Raw genomic sequence first — 11,965 nt, forward strand, 5'->3', positions numbered from 1 at the left:
AATGTGTTCACTGACCCTTCTGTGTTAAGAGGGAGGTGGAAATGGTAGGATATTGGAAAGTGATTACATAAGCTTCTAAAATCACTCCGAAAGCTGTCTCTCCACGTCAGATTCAGCCCAGCCTATGGCTTAGTGCCCATTTCTTGGGAAATACTCCATCATCAATAAGCTCTCTCCAAGTTCTTTTGACCAAAAGCCCCAATTTCTTACTCAGGGCTCCCTGAGTGTACAATACGGAGGGAATTGTGGGGAGATCTCAGCCATAAAGGACTCTACAAATGGAGAGGATACCTACCAGCATATGTGCGGGGACAGGAAGGAATATTGGGTAGAGCAGGTGTGATCCCAGCCCTTAATGAGAAAAGGTTGCTGCTCTAAGTCTCTTTCTCATCCAGCAGCTAGATATGCTCATCAGTCTGGATTATAAAAGCAACACATTATGGGAAAAAACAGGGCAAGGCTTCCTACAAAACATGAAACTAAAATAGAAACTGGACTTGGAAAATATTATCTCTTCTCACATTCTGCCAAGGCCTTGCTCCAGACCGAGTGTGAGTCTCTGGGGACCTGCACCGGCCAAGTTTTCTTGATGATAAGAATCACCTGCATCCTTGTTAATGCAGAAATTCCAGGCCCCCCCACAACCTAACCCAGACCCATGGAACCAGAATCTCCAGGAACTGGGAATCTGCATGCTTCACGTTGCCCTGGCCAGTCTACAGTGGGAGATAGACATTTACTAGATAATCATACAAATATCAACCAAAAGAAAACAAGAAGATATGTGGGCACCTTACTTTGAGAAGTCTAGGAAGGTTCCCCAGAAAAGTGTCTTTTGAACAGTTCCTTGAAGATAAGCAAAAGTTCATTAGAAATGGTGGAGGAGGGAGGACACAGATATTCCTGGCATACAAGGCAAAAAAAAAAAAAAAAGCAAAAGTTCAAGGGAGCATATAGTAAATGCAGAAATGTGTACATCAAATGTTGGAAACCCAGGTAATATATTTTAAATATCATGGGGGCAGGAAGCCATACACAATGTAATAAAAATTTAGGGGCAGAACAGGAATTGGGAAAGTATGAGGGTGTAGGTTTGAAGGACTCAAAAGAATTTCCATCAGAGACTTCAGCCTTCTCAGCAGAAGGAATGAACAAGTAGAGATAGACTAATGAACCCCAGGACTGTTCATGAGATTGATGCTCAGAGCATGTGAAAATGAATACTGGGCTTTGAGTATCATGTTAAAGGATCTTTTTTTCTCTCCTGCTGACATACCACCTTGCTACTCCGTTTCTAGCCTAGCCTTTGGACTCATCTTGCCTATGATCCATAGTCCTACTTAAAATCTTCTCATTCCCCATCAGTCTGTGGTTCTTCCAATACATTTTTTAATCATCTGAAAATATTCAGTTATAACAGAACTCTCGCCAGCCACCCTCAGTTTCCCAGGAAGTCAGAAATTATAGACTCTATAGGTACTTGAGCACCGGAATATGAAAGCACTGGTAAAAATGGCATTTGCTGGTTACTTTCCATGATTCCTTGTAATTAACTCAGCTTAAATTAACTATGATTTTATTTTCAAATTAGTGTTCTCAAAGGAAAATGTATTAGATTGAGGCTTTTCATTTGGAAAACCATAATATTCTCATTACCATTTCAATGTCCATTTGGTTATTAAAAGTGATCATTCACGTTCACGGACAGCAGCCCTGAATCAAGGCCAATTTGAGAGAGGAGAGCATTCTCCAGGCCGCTAGGTTTCAGCTGCTAACCTCATCTAACCTCATCACAGTGAGGCTTTATCTTCTCAGAGGCTGGGCCAGTCATGCAGATGCTATCCGCGGTGTGGTGCTGCTTGCAATAGCTCTTAAGATTTAAATGGGTCTCTTGCTGTGGTTTAATTTCAATAGAATGAATGACTATTGGCTTGAAACTCTTATCTGTCTGGCTCTTGTATTTCAAGAACAGATTTGTTCAGGAAAAGGGGTTTGGTTTGGGCACATGTAGGGAGTCTTAGGACCTAGAATGCATTCAACAACTGAAGTGGGTCTTGGGACCGACGGCTCCCTCTGTCCCTCCCCTGGCCATCTGCTCTGTCTCGTGCAGTTGGTCTCTCTCTGGGTTTCCCTCCACCCTCCTCAGCTCCCTCACACCCCAGCCTTGCCTGGAGCCCACCCTGGACACAACCGTCTTCACAATCCTCCTGCTGTTCCAGCTCCCACTTACAGGTCCCACTGTCCTGTCTTCTAGGTACAAATTCTGGAGAGAGAGTATATCATTGACTCAGCTCATCCTATTGAACCAAAGAAGCCAATGCCAGGTTCGGGTAACAGTCAAAGGACTGAATTTAGCCATGAGCTCCACACCTGCACTGCACAACCCAAGAGGCCTAGAGCAAGGTCCTCTAAACCCATTGGTCTGTCAGGGCTTAACTCTTTAATTGCTAGATTTCGGGAAGCTGCGTGGAGAGAGGGTAAAGAGAGGTCAGTTGAAGGGCACTAGGCAGACTCAGGAAAGTCATGATTTCCAATGGATACAGAAATATCTCAATGTTTTAATAACCAGTAGGACTAGACTGGTACATACTGCTATAAATTCTGAATCCCTGGGAGTGGGGAGAAACAGAGAGGTGGGAAACACAATATGGCCACCTTAGCAGGTGGTCTGGTTTAACAGGCACTTAAAGTTAAGGCCATCCAATACTTGCATACTGATATGTATTTGAAAGTGTTACGAACCTTGAGGACAGTAAGCACTTGAGTGTTTACTTCTTACTCAGCTCTCCAGAGAACAATCCATGCTTTCCAACACAGAGGAGAGCTAGTCCATGGTTCAGTGCTGTCGGCTGACTGGTGAGCAAGGGCTCCCTTGGGTACCAGTCTTGGCTTTGCACATATCTGACTATGGGGCTTTGGACACAAGGCCTTAGTTTCCTCAACTTTAAAACGATGAGTTTTATGGAGTAAACTCTGCCGTCTTTTCCCATTTCAGGATCCTCTTGGGATTAAGATTTGCGAGGAGAGGTACAGCAGGACCAACCTCAGGAGGGGGAGAGAAAGGTAGGAAACTAACTTTACTGGAAGAAATTCAGCACCGTGACGAAGAACACAGGCTCTGGGATCAAATCCTGACTCAGCCAACTGTAGTCTGTGTCACCTTGGACAGACAACTCAGTCTCCTGGCCTCCACTTTTCTCAGAAAATTGGAAATAATAATTAGACTTCACAGAATTATAATAAAGAATAAATTAGAAGAGCCATGTAAAGTGTTTAAATTTGTGCCTACCACATAGCCATCAATAAATTTTAGCCAATATTATTATTAGAAGCCAGACTAGAAATTTTACATTAATTATATCATTTAGTTATTTCAACATCATACAAGATAGGTGCTATTAATCTCATATTATTGATGAGAAAAACTGAAGCTAAGAGAGAGGGGCTTTAATTCACCTAAGCCAAGGATTGCTAAACTTTTTCTTAAAGAGCCAGTGAGCAAACATTTTAGACTTAGCATCTCTTATAATCTCTGTCATAACTACTCAACTCAGCCATTATAGCTGAAAATAGCCATAGACAACAGTTAATAAATGGGCAAGGCTGTGTTTCAATAAAATTTTATTGACCAAAATAGGTTGATTGGCTGTTGGCAATTAGCAGTCATTTGCCAATCTCCAGCCTAAGATGCGGAGAAGGCAATGGCAACCTACTCCAATACTCTTGCCTGAAAAATCCCATGGACAGAGGAGCCTGGTAGGCCGCAGTCCATGGGGTCGTGAAGAGTCAGACACAACTGAGTGACTTCACTTTCACTTTTCACTTTCATGCATTGGAGAAGGAAATGGCAACCCACTCCAGTGTTCTTGCCTGGAGAATCCCAGGGATGGGGGAGCCTGATGGGCTGCCGTCTATGGGGTCACACAGTCGGACACGACTGAAGTGACTTAGCAGCAGCAGCAGCCTAAGATGGCAAAAAATTGGCAGTCAGGCTCTGAACCTAAGAAAACCCATTCTCTATACACTACAACCAGATTTTTCTAATTGTTCTTTTAGTCATGGAAACATTTTCTGCAAATAAAATTTTATGTAGTTAAAGAGATAAACTACAGCTAAAAGTCCATTCATAGTCTCCTCTTAACCAACCCAGCTAATGCCCTTGAAGCAATCAGAGGTTCTTATAAATCAACTGTACTCCAATAAAAATTTTTTTAAAAAGAATATGTCAGTGGTTCTCAAACCTTCGGGGTTGAAAACACAGGTCTCTTGAGGACTCTACTGCCACAACTTCAGATGGCTTGGGGTTGGTGCCAGGTCATACCCATTGTTTATAAATACTACCCAGGTGATTCTGAAGTAGGGGTTCCTCAGTCCACTCTCTGAGAAACATGGAGCTAGGACATTAGGAAAAATGTAAAAGAATTCAATTATTAAGGTTGGTTTTACTGAAAATAGGAGCACAAAACACAGAACCTGGGTTTCACTGACTTTATAACTTTGCCTTGCATTTGGGTCAGGGATTAATTTATGTTTGTATAATCAGTGCCTTTGCCTAAAAGCTCGTCAATTGCCTTGAAAAGCAATGAGTCTCTCCTATTTATGTCAGGTGTCCTTGACACCTAATCTTATTAGGTGAAGTACATTTAGATTCTTTCCTTAATCCTGCTGTGACTCTTAACAGAAAGCCAAAACAGCACGTTGAGAATCCCATTAAGACACTGGGGGAAAAGACGATGGGAAATTATTCCCTAAGCTGACCCCTGAAAGGAGCCTCCTAGTGCTCTTACACATCTGTGGAGGTGAAGGCGATGTGAAACGAGTAGAGGCCAGACAGCAAACGAGCGTCTGCCCTAAGCAGTCTGCAGCAGCCCGCTGCAAGAAGGGCCTAAACAGGTGTCAGTTAAGCACATGTCAGAGAAGCCTGGGCTGGTATCTAGTTCCATTTCTAAAAGAACACTGTTCGCTGAGCAAAGCACACACATTAAATTTTTAAAATCACTGTGAGTGCTGGAATGTCCTCATAAAACTCGAAAATTTGTGCTTGCTGGTCCCACAGAGAACAGTCCGCACTTTGCTGGGTCATAAACTTGCCAATGGGGAGGTCCAAAAGAAAGGGCCATCCTTTCCTTTGGCGGGCCTTCCTCTCCCTTGGCCTCTCAGGCACCATCTTCAGGAAACCTTCTCCAACAGCGCTGACTGCCCAACCTGGCCTATATCCTACCAACTGGAGCTGCTACAGATAGACCCATTAAATAACTCTCCCCCCAGAGAACTCAAAGTAGAAACTACCTGGGGACCCTGCCTGGGAGGGTCTCCACCAATTCCCTTCTACTTTGCAGCACCTTCCTCCCAGCTCTGCTCAGACTTAAAGGCACACAGCTCCTCAAACAAATTCACTGGAGGCCTACCTAAGAAAACTATTTGCTAAGGGCTCTTATCCACATGACACTTAAAGCTCACCACAACACCAGCAGGTTGTGTTCTGTAGGTTGTTGCCATCCAGAATTTGGCCCAAGGATAGGCAGTGTGGGCCTGACCTGGAAGCATGTTAAGAGTTGCAATCTTAGGCCCCACCCAGGCCTTCTAAGCCAGATTCTTCAGTTTTAACCAGCTCTCCGGGCAATTTCTGTGCATTTTCCAGTTGAAAACACATTGATGTAGCTCACAAACTGATAGCTTCCTTTAGTATTGATTTTCTTACCTGGAAAAATGAAGGAATTATCAATAATCACTTTCACTTCGTGAGCACATCGCCAGATACAGGTTGCCTCCCACACTCGACAGCTCTGAAAGGCTGGTGTTCCCAACTTACAATCAAGAAGTCAAGGCTGAAACAATAAAACAGCTTCCCACTGGTTTAGTTAAGAAGCAGGACAGACCTTCCCTGTTTCATTAAGATAATCCCTTTTCTTCTCACTATGCTGCTTCTCAGCTCAGGGATGTTTCAGCTCTTCAATTCAGTTCAATCACTTAGTCGTGTCCAACTCTTTGCAATCCCATGACTACAGCACGCCAGGCTTCCCTGTCCATCACCAACTCCCAGAGCTTGCTCAAACTCATGTCCATCAAGTCAGTGATGCTATCTCATCCTCTGTCCTCCCCTTTTCCTCCTGCCTTCACTCTTTCCCAGCATCAGGGTCTTCTCCAAGGAGTCAGTTCTTCACATCATGTGGCCAAAGTACTGGAGCTTCAGCTTCAACATCAGTCCTTCCAATGAATATTCAGGACTGATTTCCTTTAAGACTGGTTTGATCTCCTTGCAGTACAAGGGACTCTCAAGAGTCTTCTCTAACACCATAGTTCAATAGCATCAATTCTTTGGCACTCAGCTTTCTTTATGGTCCAACTCTCACATCCATACATGACTACTGGAAAAACCATAGCTTTGACTAGACGGACCTTTGTCAGCAAAGTAACGTCTTTGCCTTTTAATATGCTGTCTAGGTTGGTCATAGCTTTTCTTCCAAGGAACAAGCATCTTTTAATTTCATGGCTGCAATCACCATCTGCAGTGATTTTGGAGCCCCACAAAATAAAGCCTGTCACTGTTTCCATTGTTTCTCCATATATTTGCCATGGAGTGATGGGACAGGATGCCATGATCTTCGTTTTTTGAATGCGGAGTTTTAACCCAGACTTTTCACTCTCCTTTCACTTTCATCAAGAGGCTCTTTAGTTCCTCTTCACTTTCTTCCATAAGGGTGGTGTTATCTGCACATCTGATGTTACTGATATTTTTCCCAGCAATCTTGATTCCAGCTTGCACTTTATCCAGCCCGGCATTTTGCATGACGTACTCTGCATATAAGTTAAATAAGCAGGGTGACAATATACAGCCTTGACGTACACCTTTCCCAATCTGGAACCAGTCTGTGGTTCCATGTCCACTTATTGACTCTGGCAAGATGACAGAGTAGAAGGATGTATGCTCATCTCCTCCTGCAAGAACTCCAAAATTACAGCTCACTCCTGAACAACCATCGACAGGAGAATGTTGGATCCCACCAAAAAAAGATACCCTACATCCACGGGCAAAGGAGAAGCCCCAGCAAGATGGTAGGAGAGGCGAAATCGCATTTACAATCAAACCCCATACCAGCCAGACATGCTCAGGCGGCTCAAACAAAACCTTGTACGCACCAGAAGCCAGAGACCCTGCAGAGACTGAGCCAGACCTATGTTTGAGACTCCTGCAGAGGTATGGGTTAGCAGTGGTCTGTCGCAGGGGCAGGGGCTCTGGATGCAGCTACCTGGTCACACAGCCTGTGGCTTCAGCTCTTAGCCAGCTTCAGGCTTGACCCCGGAGTTTCCTCAATGGACACGTTAACCAGCAGTGTTCCATGGCCTCCCAGCAGTCAGCTCCGAAGAAGCCCTTGTTCTTGCTTTCAGCTCCTTTCCTGCCTCAGTGCATCCATTTGTCCATTTTCACTCCAATCCCAAAGAAAGGCAATGCCAAAGAATGCTCAAACTACTGCATAATTACACTCATCTCACACGGTAGTAAAGTAATCCTCAAAATTCTCCAATCCAGGCTTCAGCAATGCGTGAACCGTGAACTTCCTGACGTTCAAGCCGGTTTTAGAAAAGGCAGAGGAACCAGAGATCAAATTGCCAACATCCACTGGATCTTGGAAAAAGCAAGAGAGCTCCAGAAAAACATCTATTTCTGCTTTATTGACTATGCCAAAGCCTTTGACTGTGTGGATCACAACAAACTGTGGAAAATTCTGAAAGAGATGGGAATACCAGACCACCTAACCTGCCTCTTGAGAAATCTGTATGCAGGTCAGGAAGCAACAGTTAGAACTGGACATGGAACAACAGACTGGTTCCAAATAGGAAAAGGAGTACGTCAAGGCTGTATATTGTCACCTTGTTTATTTAACTTCTATGCAGAGTACATCATGAGAAACGCTGGGCTGGAAGAAACACAAGCTAGAATCAAGATTGCCGGGAGAAATATCCATAACCTCAGATATGCAGATGACACCACCCTTATGGCAGAAAGTGAAAAGGAGCTAAAAAGCCTCTTGAAGAAAGTGAAAGTGGAGAGTGAAAAGTTGGCTTAAAGCTCAACATTCAGAAAATGAAGATCATGGCATCCGGTCAGACTTTATTTTGGGGGGCTCCAAAATCACTGCAAATGGTGACTGCAGCCGTGAAATTAAAAGACACTCCTTGGAAGAAAAATTATGACCAACCTAGATAGTATATTAAAAAGCAGAGACATTACTTTGCCGACTAAGGTCCGTCTAGTCAAGGCTATGGTTTTCCTGGTGGTCATGTATGGATATGAGAGTTGGACTGTGAAGAAGGCTGAGCATGGAAGAATTGATGCTTTTGAACTGTGGAGTTGGAGAAGACTCTTGAGAGTCCCTTGGACTGCAAGGAGATCCAACCAGTCCATTCTCAAGGAGATCAACCCTGGAACTTCTTTGGAAGGAATGATGCTAAAGCTGAAACTCCAGTACTTTGGCCACCTCATGCAAAGAGTTGACTCATTGGAAAAGACTCTGATGCTGGGAGGGATTGGGGGCAGGAGGCGAAGGGGACGACAGAGGATGAGATGGCAGGATGGCATCACCGACTGGAGGGACATGAGTCTGAGTGAACTCTGGGTGTTGGTGATGGACAGGGAGGCCTGGCGTGCTGCGATTCATGGGGTCGCAAAGAGTCGGACACGACTGAGCGACTGAACTGAACTGAAGAGGCACAGGCTCTTCAGACCCTGATTCAGCAGCCCTCTGAGGAGCTGACTGCCCCCTGGTGCCCAGAGGGCTTCACTACCACCGGCTCACTGCTGGTAACTGATTACACCTTTTCCCCTGCAGGTCAAGCCCAGCCTCACCTGAAAACTCTCCAGGAAGGGGCCTGCCCTTTCCAAGCCTCTTTAGATCCCTGCTGCTGCTGCTAAGTCGCTTCAGTTGTGTCCGACTCTGTGCAACCCCATAGACAGCAGCCCACCAGGCTCCGCCATCCCTGGGAACCTCCAGGCAAGAACAGTGGAGTGGGTTCCCATTTCCTTCTCCAATGCAGGAAAGTAAAAAGTGAAAGTGAAGTCGCTCAGTCCTGTCCGACTCTTGGCGACCCCATGGACTGCAGCCCACCAGGCTCCTCCGTCCATGGGATTTTCCAGGCAAGAGTACTGGAGTGGGGTGCCATTGCCTTCTCCACTTTAGATCCCTGGATGCTCCTAAAGCAGTTTCTTATGAAAAGAGAGCTGACTCAGTACAATTTATCACTACATCTGACCCATTCCTACTGAGGAGAAAATATCGACACATTTGAAGCCCTGTCACAAGTGTTAACTTAAAGAAAAACACACAACACAAGAGTTGTGTATTTAAGTTTTGTTCAGGGTCTTCCTAAGCACTATAGGCTGAGAAGCAGCCACTCAGTTAATGTTGAGGAACTGCTCTGAAGAGGTAAGGGAAGGGCCAATATATGGATGACTTTTTTTGGCTACTAAATACATGTAGTCAAGATTACATCTTGGTAAAAGATTATTGCTAGTCACAAAGAACAAATATCCCAAGCTAATGGCTTTAGTGCTCTTCTATTTATGGGAAGACGCAAGAATCAAAGGTCATTGAAATTCTTCCCTAAATATGCACCTAACTATCTAGAGGCCCATACATCCAAAGCACAGACTGCCTCATCCTTTTCATCCTGAATTCCTCTCAAGGGGCATTGGTTGTGACTTATCCCTCTAGTTCTAGGGGACACTGTTCACGCATTACCTAGCTCAGCCTTTTATTTTACAGGCGGCACTGCAAGGTCCAGAAAGGGGAAATCTACTCCCCTTCTTCTCATGGTCAGAAGATCTGTGTAACAGCTGCCCTAAGTCTCTTGAAGTGAAATTTTAGCCCATCCTATTACACCCTGCAACATTATCATCATTTATTTATTATTACATTCAAAAATAACAAAAATAAATAAATAAAACCCAACCCTGCAACATATCCTATTTCTATAGGAAGCCTAGAAGAATTATTAAGACTTAAAGAAACAGGGAGAAATGGAAAATGAAAAAAAAAGGAAGGAGAAAATGCAGAATCTTCATCAATTCAGAAGGAGTGGAGTTGATTAAAATTCTTCACTAGTAACAGTAAAAATAGCTACCATTTATGGGGAATATACCATGAAGAATTATTAAGACCTAAAGAAACAGGGAGAAATGGAAAATGAAAAAAAAGGAAGGAGAAAATGCAGAATCTTCATCAATTCAGAAGGAGTAGAGTTGATTAAAATTCTTCACTAGTAATAGTAAAAACAGCTACCATTTATTGGGAATATACCATGAATTGGGCACTCTTACACATTCTCCATCTATTGAAATTAAGCCCTTTAAAATGAAGTTCCCTTACTGAGTTTCTGATTAACGTCTCTATCTGAAACTTTATTCCCTTTCTTGTTCCCAAACCCGTGCTAAATGAACCCTCATCAGAGTTAGATGACCAAAAGTGCTGTTGTTGATAACATTAGGAAAGTACTAAAATTGCTTTTATAGATAACATTATTATACAAACAGATTGTCTTTTGAGGGCAAGATGAGTTAAACAGACCCCTAAGCCACAGACCACATGGCTTGATAATCCTCAACCAGAGACATCCTGACTCCCCAAAATACAAAAGAAACATCACAAAAATATCACAAGATGATGATCAGCCCCAGCTTCTCTGTTCTTTCTCTTTTAAAAACTTCTCACTCAAAGACCAAGTTGGAGCAGATCTGAGACTTGTCTCCCACACCCTTGCTTGGCACCTGCAAATAAACCCTTGCTGCTGCTGCTAAGTCGCTTCAGTCGTGTCTGGCTCTGCGCGACCCCACAGACAGCAGCCCACCAGGCTCCCCCATCCATGGGATTCTCCAGGCAAGAACACTGGAGTGGGTTGCCATTTCCTTCTCCAATGCATGAAAGTGAAAAGTGAAAGTGAAGTCTCTCAGTCGTGTCTGACTCTTTGCAACCCTACGGACTGCAGCCCACCAGGCTCCTCCATCCATGGGATTTTCCAGGCAAGAGTACTGGAGTTGGGTGCCATCGCCTTCTCCGGCAAATAAACCCTTACTTTGCTGCAAATACCTGCTGTCAGAGTTGGGCTTTCCATGCTATGGGCACAGGAACCCTTCCTCATTATACTATGACTTTATTTCATCCTGACAACTCCAATGGAGTACTCAGTCCCAAAGGAGGAAAAGTGAGACCCTAGTGGGTGAACAGCTTATCAGAGTCGGTGAGTAAGAAGACTGAGATTAAAAACTCTCGGTCTCCACCCTGACATAACAGGAACCAGGGACCTGAAGCATCAACTTCCATAGGTACCCAGGAATGTCAGCTGGAACATGGCACGCTGGCCCCAAACCCAGAAACAGCAGTGAGACTGCAAGAGGAAGAGACTGAATTTGGGATAGCTTGACGACAAAGGCACCCTTCCCCATCTCTTGGATTCTTGTGCTTCTGCGGATGCTTTGTAAACAATCGTTGAATACTACTTAGCTCCTGTCCTTCCCTCCTAGAAAAACAAAAGATTCTCTAGTTCCACATTAGCTGGTTTCTCATTATGTAGACCATCTGTGTCATCTTCATTAAATTTATTGCTACATTAGTCCCCAACCTGGCTAGGAAAATACATTAACTTTTAACATGCCTTTGACTTGTACAAATCAGTCCCTGCCAGCTCCCCTCTTAAATTTATCCTTGTGAATCAGCGGGCAATGAAGGGAAAGTAATAAATTAAGACTACTGTCCCGCTGCAAGTGAGAAAAAGAAGGGAAGCTGGAATTCTTGGGAGGACTTTTAAATTATCTAGTGTTTAACCATCAGCTGGCAGTACATGGTAGTAAATAGCAAAAAACCTTCTTGCGGCAGGTTCCAGGTCCTATCCATGCATTTTCTCAAAATCCTGGTGCAAACTAGCATCAGAGAAAAGGGAAACTAACTTAGAACTTGTTTGGGGGCTACTC

This window comes from Ovis canadensis, chromosome 25 (genome assembly GCF_042477335.2).
Source record: "Ovis canadensis isolate MfBH-ARS-UI-01 breed Bighorn chromosome 25, ARS-UI_OviCan_v2, whole genome shotgun sequence".
In the NCBI taxonomy this organism is placed as follows: Eukaryota; Metazoa; Chordata; class Mammalia; order Artiodactyla; family Bovidae; genus Ovis; species Ovis canadensis.